Raw genomic sequence first — 18990 nt, forward strand, 5'->3', positions numbered from 1 at the left:
TCAGGATGACTACCCCTGCTTTGTTTGTTTGTTTGTTTGTTTACTTCAACTGAAACATAAGATTCTATTCCAGCTTTTTACCTTTTCTCTGTATGTATTAGTCTGCTTTAAATGTACTTCTTGTAAACAACATATTGTAGGACTCCAGTTTTTAATGCAGTCTGCCATCTGCTTCTGTTTTGTGGAAGATTTCATCCCATTAACATTCACAGTTAAATTTACTAATTGTATTTCCTGCCATCATATTTTCCCTCATTTATACTTATCTCTTTCTTTAACCTTAGCTTCTTATCACCACCTCCTTCAATCATCCCTCCCCTTTTACAGACCCTCCCCCCTTTCTGATCCCTTTCCCCTTGTTCTTCTTTTCTTCCTTCTATTGGCCTTCCTCTTTCCTTTCCTCTTTTTCCTCCTACTTCCCTAAAGAGTGTGACAAGTTTCTCTGTCAAACTAAAAATGCCTCATAATCTGTCTTTTGACTTTAGGATTTCAAAGTAGTTTTACTTAATAATTTCTTAAAATAAGATATTTATGCTTTAAAAAAATCATCGCTTTCAGGTGTACAATAATTCATAAATTGTTTGTCCTCCAGTTTTATTCCAGTTCAGTTTCTTTTTTCCAATAAGATATTTCACATTTTCTTCACTTTTAATTCTTGATTATCTTATGGAGAGTGTTTCTATTTATCTAATTCTAATTTTAAGGGATTATGTTCCTTAGTGAAGAAGTTTAGCACAAGTTTCTTTATTAAACTGTATATGTCTGATATTCTCTCTGTAAGCCAACTCCACACAATGCTCATACTCACTTTTTTTCCTTTTGTAACAGGTGTGTTTTTTGCCTCTTCATGTGATGTGATTTATTCCATTTTACCTCCCCTTTCCTCTTCTTCCATTAAAATCTCTTTCTACCCCATTTTCTTTTTTTTGTTATCATCACAGTAAAGTTAAATTATACCTACAGCCTCTAAGTATACTACTAACAAAGATACAGCTCTCAAGAGTTAAACATATCATTTTCCCATATAAAGATGTAAGCATTTTAAGCTTTAAAAAGTTTTCTTTCTTCCTTTTTTACCTTTCTATGCTTCTCTTGAATTCTATATTTGAAGATCAATTTTTCTGTTCATCTCTGGTCTTTTCATTAGAAATAGATGAGAATCCTCTATTTCATTGAATGTTCATCTTTTTCCCTGAAAGATAATGCTTAATTTTGTTGGATAGTTGGCTATTGTTTATAGTACTAGTTCCTTTACTCTGCAGAATATCATATTCTAGGCCATTTGATCCTTTAATATGGAACCTGCTGGGTCCTGAATAATCTTAAGTGTTGCTTCCTGATACTTGAATTGTCTCTTTCTGGCTTTTTGAAGTATCTTCACCTTGATTTGATAAGTCTTAAATTTAAATTTAGCTATAATATTCCCTTGGAGTCTGTATTTTGGGATCTAATTCAGGAGGTGATTGGTGGATTCTTCCAATGAGTATTTTTATCCTCTGGTTCTAGGACACTAGGGCAGTTTCATCTGATAATTTCTTGAAAGATGTTGTCCAGGTTGTTGTTTTTTTTTTTTTTTCCCATTGTGGCTTTCAAGTAGTCCAATAATTCTTAGATTCTCTCTCTTGGATTTATTGTCCAAATCAAATGTTTTTTCCAATAAGCTATTTCACATTTTCTTTTACTTTTTTCAGTTTATTTATTTATTTATTTTTTTGGTCTGACTTGACTGATTGTTACTGTCACATTGATACATTCACTTCCATTTGTTCCATTCTAATTTTTAGTGAATAATTTTCTTCAGTCAGCTTTTTCAATCTCCTTTTGTATATGGTCAATTGAACTTATAAAAAGGCTGTTCTGTTGATTAGATTTTTTTTTTCATTTCAAAAATTGTTTTTCAAGGAGTTGTTCTCCCTCCCCCCCCCACCCATTTTATCAAAATTATTTTTTATGGAGTGATTTTCTTCAGACAGTTTCTGTTAGGTTCTTACTAAGTGCTAATGAGATAATGAGACCAAGTGCTTAGTAGGCACTTAACAATTTTCTAGTTCTGGCCTTTCCTGGGAGTTTGACTTGTGAATTCCTGGGGAAGAGCTTGCATGCTTAGGAGGAGCAAGTTCATTGGTTGAAGTAACTCTTCCCAGAAGCCCTTGCATTATCCCACGCCCATTCTCTGGGAGGATAAAGGGGCAGCTCTGGAGGAAAAAGGGACTCTGCTCTAGACAGACTTGAGGCTGCTCTCTGCAGGAAGGGAAGTCGGCTCTCTACAGGAAGAAGAATCTGTCCGAGAGATTTGAGTTGACACAGCAGTTCTACTCCCAGAGAGCAATCGGCAGCTTCTGGAGACAACAGCACGTTACAAGTTTCTGTGTTTCCTTTTCAAGAATTGTCATTTCCTTTCCCCATTCTTCTTCTAATACTTTTTAAGATCCCTTTTGAGAATAAAAAATAAAATAGAAAAATTGGGAAATAATAACAAGGTTATTGTGAGGATCAGATGAGATGGTATTTGTAAAGCATATAGTAGATAGTTAATAAATGCTTGTTTGTTTCAAAAAAGAGATTCTTTTTTAATACTTTCAAGAGAACTTTATGAGATAGAGAACAACTTATATCACCTTTTGAGACTTCATCTGGAGATGTTTTGACTTTAGTATCCTCAGGGTTTGAAATTTGTTCTTCTCTGTCTCTAGAAAAACTATCTATAGTCAGAGGTCTTTTTGCTTTTTTGTATGAAGATGTATTCTGATGGAAGTGGATATCTTCAACATAAAGAAGATACAACTCACTTCCAGTTGATCAATGATGGACAGAAACAACTACACCCAGAGAAGGAACACTGGGAAGTGAATGTAAATTGTTACCACTACTGTAGTCTATCTACCCAGGTTACTTATACCTTCGGAATCTAATACTTAACATGCAACAAGAAAATGGGATTTACACACATATATTGTATCTAGGTTATACTGTAACACATGTAAAATGTATGGGATTGCCTGTCATCAAGGGGAGGGAGTAGAGAATTTGGAAAAATGAATACAAGGGATAATGTTTAAAAAAATTACTCATGCATATATACTGTCAAAAAATATAAATAAATAAGAATAAAACAAAAAAATAAAGAAAAAAAAGAGAGAGAAAGAGAGAGAGAGAGAAAGAGAGAGAGAGAGAGAGAGAGAGAGGAGGGGGAGAGAGAGAGAAGAGAGAGACAGAGAGACAGAGAGAGAAAGAGAGAGAGAGAGAGAGAGAGAGAGAGAGAGAGAGAAAGAGAGAGAGAGAAAGAGAGAGAGAGAGAGAGAGAGAGAGAGAGAGAGAGAGAGAGAGAGAGAGAGAGAGATCTCTTTTGAATTCTTACAAGAGAACCTTCTGAGTTGAAGCCCAACACATATCACCTTTAAGATTTCTTCTGGAGATGTTTTGACTTTAGTGTCCTCAGGGTTTCAGGTCCTTATCAAAATATCTATCTATGGTCAGAGCTCTTTATACTTATTTCCTCACATTTAAAGGTTCAGGTCTGCTGTTAGGTCAAAGGGGAGATTGTCTCAAGCTTCCTCTATAGATGACATTGTCTTCATGCTCCCCTGGGCCAGTGCTGCCTGCTTCCTTCTCATGCTGGGTGGGTATGGACAAGTCCCATTTGTCATGCTGGGTTTCAGGGGCTCACCAATTATCCTCTGTAGTTGTGTTGATGGTCTTATAGCTAATCTGCTGATCCACTGGCTTCTAAATCAGGACAAAGTAGGAAATGCTGCTCTGCTTTGATTATGAGCCTCCCAGTAGATTACCGAAGCCTACAGAAGCCTCTCCTCCTTGGGTCTCCCTGAACTGTGCTATGCTGGATTGATATCTATGGTGGGCTGAAATCCATTTTCCGACTTCCCTATGCCTTACATTATTTCTCTTTCTGCCCCATTTAGAGAGACTCTTCCTCATGTTCCTCTAAAATATCTTCTGCTGAAAATTTCTTATTCTCCAAAATTTTGTGAGTTCTGTCACTCCAAAACCTTTTTTCAGAGCCATAATCTGGTATTGATCTGAGGGAAGAAAGGAAGATCTCAAAGAAAAACATATCTGCTCTCAGTCGTCTTGATTCTGCACCTATCTTTTAAAAAAATGATTAAAGTAAGGGGTGAGATAGGAATATGCTGAGAAAGAGGGAAAGGGAGAAGTGTAATGATGCAAATTATCTGCTATAATAAAAAGAAGCAAGAGAAAGTGTTTATATTGGATGGGAAGGGAGGACAGGGAAAGTGAGTGAACCTTACTCTCATCAGAATTGGCTCAAATAGGAAATAACATACATATTTAATAGGGGTATCTATCTTATGCAGGAAAATAGGATTGCAAAAAGTATTGCAAAAGTAAATGGGATATGGGAAGGGAGGAGGGTAATAAAAGAAAGGTCATATTGAGGGAGAGAGTGATTAATAGCAAAACACTTTTCAGGAGGGATAGGGGGAAAGGAGAGAGAATAAATGGGGGGGGAAATACAATTAATGATAATAATTATAAAAAAATGAAGCAAGTATCACTGAAAAGTCCTCATTTTTCAAAAATAGAAAGAACTGAGTCAAATTTATAAAAAATAAAAGCCATGCTCCAACTGATAAAAAAATCAAAAAATATGATTTGTGCCCAAAGGGCTATAAATTCATGCATAGCTTTTGACCTACCAATACCACTAGTAGGCATAAATATCAAAAGAGATAAGGAAAAAACAAAAACAAAAAAGGGTGGGGGGAAATGACCTATATGAAAAATAATATTCATAGCAGCTCTATCATCAGGACAAAAAAAATTGCCAATGAATTGGAGAATGGCTCAATAAATTGTTATGTGTTTATGATGGAATTTTATTATTCTCTGAGAAATAATGAATTGGATGCTCTCAGGAAATTAAAAAAAACCTGGAAAGTCCTCCAAAAACAAAATGAAATATACTGTATACAAAATAATAGCAATGATTTGGGATGATCAGCTATAAATGACTGTTATTCTCAGGAGAACAATCACCCACAACTACTCTGGAGATTTTATGAAAAATCTTATACATACTCAAAGAAGAAACTGATTGTGTCTGAATGCAGATTGAAGCATTCTCTCTTTCTCTTTTTAACCTAGTCTTTCAGGAAGGTTTTTATTTTCATTAAGTGTTGTTTACATGGTTCCATGTACACAGTATATATACAATATTGTATATTTTAATCACCCCAGCATAGGGGGTATATCATCTAGGCTAGCTCCCTGGAGGATCTCAGGATCAGTCAGAGTCAGGATCAATCAAAGTTCTTGGTCTTTAGAGGGAAAAGTGAAGGAGGCAGGCAAGCTTCCACGTGGCTTGCCAAAGATGTATCCTGGATTCTGGAATCTGGAGTCTCCAGCCTCTCACCTCCTCATCCTGCAGCCAAGTAACCCTGACTTCTCTCCTTCAGTCCTCCAAACCTTGTCTACAATTACCTCACCACCAAATATTCAGCAAGCACTAAGGATGAGGAGAGCCATCACATTACCATCTCATCTAAATATATATATATATATATATATATATATAGAGAGAGAGAGAGAGAGAGAGAGAGAGAAGAGAGAGAGAGAGAGAGAGAGAGAGAGAGAGAGAGAGAGAGAGAGAGAGAGCAATTGTCATTGAATAGGTGATTAGCTTTAAGTGCTTGCCTCTCTGATTCAAGCACACATACCTTTTAAAAGTTTTAGCCCTTTACATGGGGGTTCTAGAAAGCATGGTAAGTTTTGTCCCCCAACTTGGGGGTTCTAGAAAGCAGGATGTAACAGTTAGGGTAGGAAATCTAATAGGTCTTCTTTCACAATCTGACTTTTATGGAAATATTTTGCATAACTTCACATGTGTTTTTTTTTTTTTAATTGGGGTGGGGATAATGGAGGGAACCTAGAACCCCAAAATCTTAAAAGCAAATGTTAAAAAATTGTTTAATATGTAACTGGGAAAAATTAAATACAATACTTTTTAAAAGAAAATAATAATTATTGCTCTCTTCTAATGGTCTTTGCTTTTATTTATTTGGTAAACATCAAAACCAATATACACATAAAACCAATACTGTTCAATCAATTTTGCAATAATGGGAATTAAGAATAAAACACGCAAATTTGGATAAACAAAATTTTTATATACCTGCTTTCTAATTTGTATAATCTTAAAAATAAAAAGTAAAAACTTCAAAATAAATAATAAATGCAAACACAATTGAAAAAAAAAAAACAAAAAAAAAAACAAGATTTGAAAAGTCAACCAACTAAAAAAAGAAACCCAATGCTTTTTTTTTTTTCCCCTGAGGCAATCTGTGTTAAGTAGTATGCTCAAGGTCACACAGCTAAGTATGTTAAGTATCTGAGTAAGTATTAAGTATCTCCACTGTGCCACTGAGTTACCCTGGAAGTCTGGAAGTCTAGTATGTTAAGGTAGGAAATAATTCCTTGAAAATTAGGATTGGGCATAGAGAAACCAATAAAGTTGTAAAAGACCAAAAAAAATAATAAAACAAAATATAAAAAATAAAGAGAGTAGGAAATAGAAGAGAAACAACTGAGCTGGAGATCATAACAAAAAGAGAAAATATTAGAATAATCAGACTACCTGAAAGCCATCATTTAAAAAAAAAAAAAAAAGAATCTTGATATAATACTACCAGAAATAATTAAAGAAAATTTCCTAAAGTGTTAGAATAAGAAAGGGAAATATAAATAGAAAAAAAAAAAAAAATCATGGATCAACACTTGAAAGAAAACCAAGGAGTAAAACCTGCAGGAAAATCATAGCCAAATTCTGAAATTTCCAAGTCATTGAGAAAATATTTCATGAGCAACAAGGGAAAAAAATCAAATATGCCAGTCACAACTAGAATGACTCAAAACCTAGCATTATTTATAATAAAAGACCTCAGTCTTGGAGCAAATAATCAAATATTCTATATAATATATTTTCATATATATTACATCATTATAGAATTATTATTAAATATATGTCATTATATATATCAAAGAGTAAAACAACTGGGGTTGTGGACAAAAAATATAATATTCAGCTAAGTTAAGCACAATCATGAATGGGGTTAGGGGAGAAGACCCAAAAATCTGAATTGGTTTGGGTAATATTTGTTTCTGTCAGATATACATAATAAAGGCAGAAATGTAGTCCAGGAGGTTAGAAATCAGTACTTTTGCATTTTTATTTTAGTTTTCCTTAACTTTATTCTCATATCAATCAGAAAGGATTTTGGGAGAGAAAGGGACTTTATAGCAAAAGCTTCTTTATACCTCTTTATGGATTTTTTTTTTTTTTTTTTTTTTTTTACTAATCTGTATCAAAGGCTAGATGCAAAAAAACCAAAACAAAACAAAACAAAACAAAAAACAGGAACTTGTCTAATTATAGGTAAGAGAATTGTCTGCAATCACAGACTTTAAATCATCACAGTACAGAGGAAATTAAAAGAATAGATAATATTTGCCTGGGGAAATTCTGATTTTTTTCTTCTTTCCTTCCTAGCTTCTTTTCTTCATTTTTTTTGTTTTTTTTTCCCTTTTTTCTTTTTTCCCTTCCCTCTTTCCCTACCTCTTTCTTTTCCTCCTTTCCTTCTTCCTTCCTTTCTTTTTATCCTGTACTTGGCTAGGTTACAGAAGACTAAAAAAGAACAATAAAAGTAGACTTGATTTAAAATTTTAATTCTATAATTTAGCATCATCACTAAACTTCTCAGGACCTTAATTCTACATCTATAAAATGTTGGAATTGTGCTAGATAGCCTCCAAAATCCCCTCTAAGTCTAAATCTATGATTTCAATGATGGGTTAAATAGCAGTAAGTTTTAGTGGATGGAAGTCAAGACCTTACAAGATGGACTTGAATAACAATCCCAGAAGATGGTAGCAAATAAAAAGTCATGAGACAAGTAGAGATGATATATCCAGCAGAGACAGAACCAAGAGGCAATACTTTATAAGAAAAGGCTAAAATACATTTTTAAAAATTCTGTTATCTATATAATATGTATTCCAAGCGGTGTTTAAAAGAAGTTCAATAAGTCATTCTCCTAATCATTATGGCTTTTTAAAATGGAGAGCAAAGTAAAAGACATATGTTCCAGGCATGAAATTCTTGTCTAAATGTCTTTCTCTTTACTTGGTTTGGTTTCATGAGGAATATATGTATATATATATATATATATATATATATATATATATATATATATATATATATATGTATGTATATCTTACTGGCCCTGCCTGTAGAATTGTACCAAATAAGACAAGTCACTTGCAGTTTTCTATCCATTCACTCACTGGCATTCAGATATCCTCAAATGTCAGAAATGATAAATATATATTGAAAATATTTACTTGGACTCTATAGCATCACTAGCATGTAGTTTTGGTCGTAACTCATCAGATGAAGGGCAGATAATTGGGAAAAGGTAGTATATTAGATATTTGATGATCAGTATGCACACCAGCTGTTATTACAATGGTAATTTAGTATGTTTATGGTTTCAAGACAGCCATAAGAGCTTATTTGACAATTCTCAATATATATTTTTGAACGGGTGTCCTACTCTGTTTTAACTTAATGTCAAGCTGTATGTGTGAACTTTCTGCTGTTTCTATATTACATTATTTTATTTACAGATTTTTGGTAAAAAGGTTATGCAAACAGATGGCTAGATTTAGAAAGCTTTGCCTTATGAAGTAAAATGAAACTCTGTCCAGATGGACCTGCAGACTTTTGTGCCAATATTGTACCTTTACCATATGGACTCAAGTATTTATGGAAGAAGAAATTATGTTTAGTTTCATACTTTACAAAGAATATTTGATTATTTGTCTATATTAATTGTTGTGTTATTAGAAAATGGAAGAACATGAGTCTCTGTCAAATGAACAATTAAAAAGTATAACTTTTTAAGATTCCTAGGCAATGTGTAACTTACAAGTGACTTATTTCATAAATTTTCAAATGGGTAACAAAGGTTTGTTTTTAAACAGTGAATTGCTATAAATTCTACACACTGTCCATGAATTAACATTTTTTATAAATAATATTAGTTTAGGTTGGCAGCTAAAAGCAAGGTCAATCCAATGCAAAGTCATGTCCAAAAGATAAGTTTAGAAGAGTAATGAAGATACTTTCCCTTAAGGTAGCTGAAATATGATTTAGACACTGATGTGATAAAGGAGTTGATTAAAGTTTCATTATTTAAGCCACTATTCTTCTAAATGTAATGAATGAGAGAAAATTTACATGTTTTCAGAAGTAAAATTTTTACAATACATTTTCTTACTAGCCAGAGATGCATATTTGGAAAATTTAATACATTTTATTAATGAATGGAGAAAGACACTATTATGTACTGGATAGAAAGAGAGATTCTACTGGGAAGAACTGGGTTTAAGTTCTTTCACTGATATACCAAGCTATATGATCTTTGGCAAATCACTTAATTTTCCAGTGCCATCAGGTAACTCCCTCAGTCTCTAAGTTGCAAGGCATGTGCCAGTCTGCTATGGTAGCATCATTCCTCATTTATGTCAGTGAAAACCAACTTTTTAAAAAAATATCAAAGCAAATAACTATTTGAAAATTTCCCTGACCATGTTTTAAACTATGAACTAGCTAGCTTTGCAGGGAAAAACTATTTTCCAAATAAACTTTGAATTCTGTGTCTGAACCAACTATTTCTAAATATACAGCATTGATCACAAAGAAAAACACAGTGTATAGTAATTATTATGTGTAGTTATAGTAAAATGTTTGTTCAGATCACTAAGAATTCCTTCAACACTAGGAAAAAATAGGAAGAATATAGAAGCTAATTTCTCCTTAACACTGGATAAACAGCATCTACTCAACAAATATTTTTAAGCAACCACTATTTGCAAGACTGTTGTTATTTTCTTTCATTCTCGAAGTGGAGCATAAAACATCAGGGAGGTAATGTCATGATATCCAATTAAGTGATGAAGTTCTGTGCAAGGTCACCTGCCTCAATTTCTCCTCCAGAGCCATCTGGGTCTAGAGCAAGATATAGTTCAAGATGACTGGAAATGGATGGCCCTGGATGAAAGGGGAGAGCTTGGCCTTTTTAAGCTAAAGTCTTCAACAACTTTCAGTTTCACTAAGGCTGTACCCATTCAGTGATTAAAGCACTTGGGAGCTTGGCATACGTATTTAGAACAAGAAGAAACTTCAAAGGCTTTCAAGTTCAGTATCTTCATTTTTCAGAAAAGGAAACTAAAACTAGGATATTTGTTAAATGACTTTTCCATAATCCAAAGGAAAAATTGAGGAGGATTTCCAGAACTAGTACTCTTTCCATCACAATATGTTGCCTTCTTGTTAGAAAGACACAAACAAAATTTTTAACCTCTCTTTAAGGAACTTAAGACCTTCTGGCTTACCAGGTGAAGTTTTTAAAGGAAACAAACTCTATACATCGCAAAGGATGAAAAATTCACATGTACTAAATGAATTAATGCCCTGTTGAACTATCTGGGTTATAGATTAATAATGCTATTTTCACTTCTCTATTATTATAATTAGAGCAAACAGCTTTGAAAGGACCAATATCCTTTATCTGAATCAATAAAGCACTTTGTAAAGCGCTTTTCAAAGGACTTTCATGTTTATTATATTATTTGACCTGCTCTGTGAAATAGATAGATTTGTTTTCCTTTTATATAAGGACACAAATACACAAAATTTTCACTTGTGGTAATCCATGACCAGTGCTATAAGCCACCTAGAGCCTTCTTTCCCTTCTCTGAACTCTTTTTCTTAAAACAGCATATAATTATCTCAGAAAATATCTGACTTAAATGAATGTCACAAGACTCATATAATTAGCAGTCTCCCATCATTATTTTTGTTCAGGTATAGATCATTGTATGGGGGGGTGCATAGCAATAGGGGCAAGGCATGCCAGGGGGATACCTTAGTATTCTAATACCTTTATTTCCTCTTTCCCCAAGCCTGAATATTCAGGTGAAACTGACCAAACACTCCCATAATCACTCACTCTCACTTTTTAAAACAGTTGGATCTGTGATTTCATTGATATACAACATTCCTGGAAAGGAAATTTATTTTACCCACAGTAATCAGTGCTTTATTTGCAACCTATAACCTTAGAGAGTTGCCTGGTACAAGGAAAGGTTACCTATATGTGTCAAAGTTAAAGCTTGAACCTAGTCATCTCTTCTAACTACCCCATATTGCCTCTTTTCTCTAATACCACTTAAGAATCTTTACTTCTGTTCAATCATTCTCAACTACCTCTTTCCAAATTCTTTTGATTTGTTCCCCCTGAATATCTCCTTCCTCTCCCTTATTCCCAAGCACTCAATACTTATACACTCAACTATTTTTTCTCCATCAAAGCACCAGCTTTCCAACCATATTCCTTCCTCCTTTCAACACACCTTTGCCAGTTTGCTTCCAAGAAAAGGGTTACTATTAGGTCTAAGATGACTTTGTGACAGCCTTAAAAGATAAAATAAGTGACAGCTATATAAACTCATCTATTTCTCCATCCACTAGTGGTTAAATATTTCTCCTTTTTTGATTACCTCAGTGTCTAACAACTTGAATAACACAAGTTTCTCATGGGAACAAACAAAAAGTATCAAAGTTTGAATTCAGGTATTTCAATTCATTTCAATGTTTTTGCCAATATGAGTATTCCTCCAAGGAATATTTACAGCGCTAATTGGCATAAAAGCTAGCTTATTCTCCAACTTAACAATCTAAATTTTATTATTAACTTTTATAGTGTTATGAGGGAAAGAGTATTCAATCTAGATTAAAAAAAAAAACTATTTGAGTCCCAGCCTCTATATTATCATCTGTGTAATAGATATAAGAAAGATACAAAACAAAACAAAAAATAACTCCTACTCTTAAGGAGCTTGAATCCTATTATGTTACCCATATACATATATGCAACATATATACAAAATGATTACATGTGGAAGGAGTTAAGAGGATAAAGAAATTATTTGTGTTAACACATGATATTATGAACTGGGTTTTGAAGGAAAGTATTGATCTAGGAGATAAGAGTGAGAAAGGGGAGAGTTTTAAGTAATAGAAGTTGACCAGTGCAAATGAGTAGAGAGAGTAGAACAATTGGCATGTATGAGAAAAAGAAAGTGGGTCAATCGCATTTCATTGTGGAATGAAGGAAGATAATGTGAAATAAGCTTAGTAAATTAGGCCAAAGTCATATTATAAAGGATTTTAAATATAAAACAGTTTACTATTTTTTTAAACAGAAATTTGTTTCTTTTTCTACCAGAATTAATCATCAGTAGTGGCTTTTTTATTTTAAAAATCCCATTTGAAATCAATAGCTGATTCTAAATTTATTCCATAGAGAATTATAATGTCTAAGAATGCAGAGTTGAAACAAACATGGTGTCAAGTAGGAATATGAAAAGTGATATCAATTTTTACCTCATGCTGTGGTGACAAACACGCATTTTTCAAAGAATCTGGCTTACTTTGAGGTATCTTCAAACCTAAATAGGAGTGTAAGATGTTCAATACCAAAAATAGAATTATTGAGTACAGAGATAAGATTGGTATCGAATAAAACTGTTAAAAAATTTAAGGCAGAACAAAGGGCAGATGCCATTTGCATTTTGTATTTCATAATAACTTCTCACAAAAGATAAGAACAAAAGGTTCTAATCTCATTTTAGGTATTTGTGTTTTGGCTCATTTCCTTCTGACTCTCATGCTGTGAATGTAATGTCCAGATTGAGAGTCCAACTGTGGCAAAATATTACCAGTAGTTTATGGTAAAACTTTAAATAATATTGACAGGAAAACAGAGATATTTTCTAAGTGAATTTTCCATATAAATTAAGCTTATATTTTAAAAGTAATGAAACTAGTGAGTTCATCAGGGAAGCCAGAGTATTTGAGACCCTCCTAAACCAGATGAAATTATAAAATATAAGATGAAGCTAAAAAAGAAAATAAGATACTATAATTGATCCCACTGACAGACTTAAGTGGTTTTTTTTTTTGTTTGTTTGTTTGTTTTGTTTTTTTATAAATGGTATGGCCCTTTCAGAATTTGATTGTCCAGTGGAAAGGAAGCATAAATAATTTTAATCAATTCTTTTCTCCTTGAGGAGGTATGAAGTTCCTAAATCAACTTGATGAAATCATAAGCAATCTAGTCATTGACTATCTCCATAATCATCCATTGTTCTGATGCCCTTTAAAATTCAAAGAGCATATTCTGAGTTCATTATCCCTATTAGTAAAAATGTGAATAACCACCTCTTTCTCCATCCTGCTGTCAACTATTTCATCCAGCAAAAATTTTTCCCATAGGAAATGGGATCTGAACCAAAGAATCTAGCTGCAGAGAAAACTTAGGTTGCACACAGAAGCAGTGTGAAACCAATATAATCACACCAGAAGTGGATGGGATAGGATGTGGGGGAGACAGGAAGAAGAAAAATTCTGATCTTGTAATATTAGAGTTGTGAGTTATCTTACCTACATGTGTTCTCTCTATGTGTGGTTCTCTATTGGTGAAGTTACAGGAGAATTTTTTTTTGTTACTATTGTTCATTCTATATTATTTCCAGAAATACTTTGAATAAAGTGTGCCCTTCTAGCAAACTATTAAAGGTATAATAAATACATCGTTAGAATCTGCTCAGTTTTAGGAAATGGGATACAGAGAGCATCCTAAATCTAGGTTAATAAGGCCTAAGGGTGAAATGTTGTAAGGATAACTTAGACCAAGGCCCTACAATTGGAAAACTTTGTTGTAGTTATTGTTGTTATACCACTTTGCACAAAAACATAAAATTGCATTATATAAATAAACATACAGACATTTTCCTTCTTAAGGAAATTTAAATTAGCTTTGGCATTTATGTGTTAACCAATATCTATTTTGAACTATATGAAATATTCTAATAATCTCAGGAGGCACTGGACCTGCAGCCTATTTTGCATCATGACAAATAATTTGTCTACCCAATAAGATTATTGATTGATAATTGCAGTAATCTTTTTGATGTGATCCTGTAGACTGAAAAAACAGATCATTAATTGTGTTTTATTGTATGTGCTTTTGAATGTTTTGAGTTTTATATGATTGATTATAATGATTGTTTTCCTAATGTTCAACTATTTTTGCATCCCTGGTATACATTCCTCTTGATTATTTGAAGGATTTCTGACATAAATTTTTGTAATCTGTTTAATATGATTTTGTTTAAAATCTCTGAGGCAATGTTCATTAATTGTAATGGCTTGTTTTCTTTCTGTTTTATCTTTCCTTGGCTTAAATATTAGGACTATATTTATTTCACTAAAGGTATTAGGACTACATTTGTATCACATTTGGATGGTTCTTTCTCAGTTTTTAAGAATAATTTGTGAAATGTTTACTAAATATTATTTTAAAATTTAATTCTCGTGTGAATTCATCAGATTCAAGATTTCCCTCCCCCCCCACCCCTTTTTGGTAATTTCTTTACTACTATGTCTTTTTCCTTTATGGACGGTAGGTTAAGATGTCTATCCAGTCTTCTGAGAGTTTGGTTATTTTAAATTTTTGAAGGTGTTTATTTCTTTTGGGTTCTCAGTTTTATTTTGTTTTTAGCACATAATTTTTTTTCTTTCTTTTTATTGCTTCCCTATGGTTTCTTCTTGTCCATCTGCTATTTTATTGATTTGATTTTCTCCTTTTTTAATCAGATAATAATTTATCAATTTTATTATTTTTCCCAAGGGGGAGATGATGGACTAGGTCGACTAAATGTGAAACTCTCCAGATTTCCCCCACAAATAGAACAAATTTTCACCTCAGGGTGAAAAGAGACTGGTGAAAAATCAAGAACACTTGGGCCAGAACAGTGGCCTTCCTGGTACAATCCAAGAAGATCTGAATAAAGTCCCCAGGCTGGGGATTAATCTGTGTGAAGTGTAAACAGGTCCAGGCTGAGCAGAAATCTCAGGTAGGGAGCCCCAGTGGTGAGCTAGGTTTGGTTGGAGCCTCAGCAAGAATCACAGAAACTTTTACCTCCCAGACCATGTGATAAATTAGGGGTCTGAGTACAGGAAAACTGTAGGAACTTCTGCTGATTAGGAATGCCAGGCTTGCAAGGCTAGACTGTGATGCTGACTCCAGGGCCTGAGCAAGAAGGAATCAGCACGCCCAGTGAATGCAGAGGCAGTGGAGCAGAGATGCTGCTGACTTCAATCACTTGCAGTATGGGGGAGCTTTTGGTTTGGGCATCTAGATCAGAAAAGAGAGCTGAAGGGAAGCTTGAGGTACCATAAACCTCCCCACAATTAGAGGTAATTACATTAATACTTCTCATTTAAAAAAATGGATCAGCAAAGAAAGAATACAACCATAGAAACATACTATGGAAATAGGGAAGACTGGGGTTCATCTATAAAGAATGAAAAAAAAATAGAACAGAATGTGAAACAAAATAAAACAGTAGATCTGGAGAATAGTTTAAGAAGAAAAAATATAAGAATAATTGGACTACTTGAAAGTTGTGACTAAAACAAAGAATCTGGATACAATAATGCAAGAAATAATCTAAGAAAATTGTCCTGGAGTGATAGAACAAAAAGGGAAAATAGAAATAGAAAAAAATTCACCACTAACTACCTCAAAGAGATTCTTTGTGGAAAACAAATTGGAATATTATTGCCAAAATTTAAAACCCTTAGATCAAAGAGAAAACTTAGAAAGAGAAAAAAAATTCAAATAAGCTGGTGCTACAATTAGAATTATATAGGATTTATCAGCAGCCACAATAAAAGACCCATAATACTGGATGAAAATAAAAATGGATATTCAATTTTCTTGCATATTTTGGGGACTTTCTTTCATTCAAACCAAACTCAATAGAAAATCAATTTCAAATAAATTATTTACGTTTTTTACATGGAATTGCATACCACATGTTTAAGATTGACATCAACAATTGGGTGGCTCAAAAGAATGATTGGGACAGAAGTGAGGATAATCTGACTTTAAAAGCTAAATCACCTAAAAAAGGTAAAAATAGTAATTTTATTATACAAATGAAGTGTAGAGGAAGAACAGCCATAGAGACATTAGAGGGAAGAGGTTAAATAGGAAAAACTATATGCATTGCTCTAATTTCCTCTTTATTGGTGGAAAATTCTCTTTTTATTTTTGATACTAACAATTTGATTTTCTTCTTTCCCTTTCTAATAAAATTAATTAAAGGTTTATCTATTTTTTTGTTTTTATCTAATTTCATTCATTAAATAGTTTTCTAACTTTCAATTTTTATTAATTTTTCTCTTTTACTTTCAGATTTTCAAATTTGGTATTTAATTATGGGGTTTTAAATTCTTCTTTTTCTAACTTTTTTTTATTTGCATGCCCAATTCATTCATTTTATTTTTTTTTTTTTTGTGCAAAGAAGCATCTAGAGATATAAAACTGCCCCTAAGAACTGATTTTGCTGCATTCCAAATTGTTTGGTTTGTTGTCTTATTATTATCATTCTCTTGGATGAAATTATTGATTGTGTCTATGATGTGTTGTTTCACCCACTCATTCTTTAGGATCAATTGTTTAGTTTCCAATTAATTTTTATCTACTTTTCCCTGGCCCTTTATTACATGTAATTTTTATTGCATTATGATATGAAAAAAAAAGATGCATTTACTATTTTTGTTTTTCTGCATTTCATTTTTAGGTTTTTATGGCCTAATGCATGATTGATTTTGTAGAGGTTCAATGTACTTCCAAGAAAAAAATTATATTCCATTTTGTCTCCATTCAATTTTATCCAAAGGTCTATCATACCTAACTTGTCTAGAATTCTATTTACTTGCTTAACTTCTTTCTTATTTATGTTGTGGTTCATTTAATCCATTTCTGAGAGAGTAAGTTTGAGATCCCCACTAGTATAGTATTGCTATCTAATTCTTTTTGCAGCTGTATTAACTTCTCCTCTAGGAATCTGAATGCTATTCCCCTTGGTGCATATATGTTTAGTATTGATATTATTTCATTATCTATAATGCAAAATTACTTCATTATCTATATAGCAAAATACAAATTCCTAACTGATCTCTTTTTAGATCTATTTTTGCTTTTGCCTGATCTGAGATCAGCATCATTACCCCTGATTCTTTTTTTTTTTTACTTCACCCAAACATAATAGATTATATTCCAGTCTTTTACCTTTACTCTTTATGCATCTCTCTGTTTTAAATGTGTTCCTTGTACGATTTGGGCTTTTAATTCAGTCAGCTATCCACTTTTGTTTAATGGGAGAATTCATCCCATTCACATTCACAGTTAAAATTATTATTTCCCACCATCTTATTTCCCCTAGTTATACTTTTCTCTTTCCCTTCCTCCTTCCCCTCTTCTCCAGTGCTTTGGTTCTAACCACAACCTCCCCTTTTACTTCTGCTCTCCCTTCTTTTAGCCCCCTCCTTTTCTTTCCTATTTCTTCTCCTACTTCCCTATAAGGTGAGAAAGTTTCTCTCTGAGCTAAATATGCATAGTAGTCTCTCTTTAAGCCAAATCTAATGAGAGGAAGATTCACAATGCTCATACCTTTCCTTTCTTTCCCTCAATTGTAAAAGGTCTTTTTTGCTTTTTTAAGAGATGTAATTTACCCCATTTTACCTCCATTTTCCTCTTCTTCCAACAAAATCCTCCTTCTAACTCTAGTTTCTTTTTATAACATCAAATAAAATCAAAAGCATTTTGTATTTTACACACTCTAAGTATCTCCATATCAGAGATATAGTTCTCAATAGTTAAATATATCATCTTCCCATATAGGGATGTAAACTTAAACTTTTAAAAGAAACAGTTATTTTTTTTCCTTTATACCTTTTTATGCTTCTCTTGAGTTCTGTATTTGAAGATCAAATTTTCTATTCAGCTCTGATCTTTTTAACAGAAATAAATGAAATTCCCGTATTTCATTGAATGTTCATCTTTTTCTCTGAAAGATAAGGCTTAATTTTCTTGACTGCAATCTGAGTTCCTTTGCCCTTTGGAATATGATATTCCAAGCCCTTTGATCCTTCAAAGTGGAAGCTGCTAGGACCTGGGTAATTCTGATTGTAACTTCTAGATATATTTGAATTATTTATTTCTAATTGCTTACAATATTTTCTCCTTAGTCTTATAATTCTGGAATTTAGCTATGATATCCCTTGGAGTTTTCATTTTGTGATCTTTTTCAGGAGGTTATAAGGGATTTCTTTCAATGGCTATTTTACCCTCTAGTTCTAAGATATCAGGGCAGTATTCCTTGATAATTTACTCAAAGATGTTTTATAGGCTCTTTTTTCATCATGGTTTTCAGGAAGTCCAATAATTCTTAGATTGTTCTTTCTAGGTCTATTTTCCAGGTCAGTTGATTTTCCAATAAAGTATTTTACATTTTCTTCTATTATTTTAATTTTTTTTGTTTTGTTTGACTGATTTTTGATATTTCATTAAGTTAATCACTTCCATTTTTTTTCATTTCTAATTTTTAGTGAATGATTTTTTTAAGATAGCTTTTCTATCTTCTTTTGCATTTGACTAATTGAATTTTTAAATGAGTTGTTTTGTTCATTGAGGTTTTTTCCCCATTTCACAATTTCTGGTTTTCAAACAATTGGTTTCTTTTCCCATTTTGTAAGGATTAATGCCTATTTTGTAAGGGTAATGCTTTTTCCAGTTCTTTAAATATATTTTAAAGGAGTTTTCCTCAGGTAATTCCCATGCTTCCTTCTCTAAACTTTCTAGCAAAGTTTTCATTTCCTTTCCCCATTTTCTTCTCTCTTTTAAGATACTTTTTCAATTCTTCTAAGAGAGCCTTATGACATGATGACCAATTCATATCACCCTTTGGGGCTTCATCTGGAAATGATTTGCTTTAAGTGTCCTCAGGTTGTGAGATATGTTCTTTCTCTCTATAAAA

This window comes from Sminthopsis crassicaudata, chromosome 5 (genome assembly GCF_048593235.1).
Source record: "Sminthopsis crassicaudata isolate SCR6 chromosome 5, ASM4859323v1, whole genome shotgun sequence".
Classification (NCBI taxonomy): domain Eukaryota; kingdom Metazoa; phylum Chordata; class Mammalia; order Dasyuromorphia; family Dasyuridae; genus Sminthopsis; species Sminthopsis crassicaudata.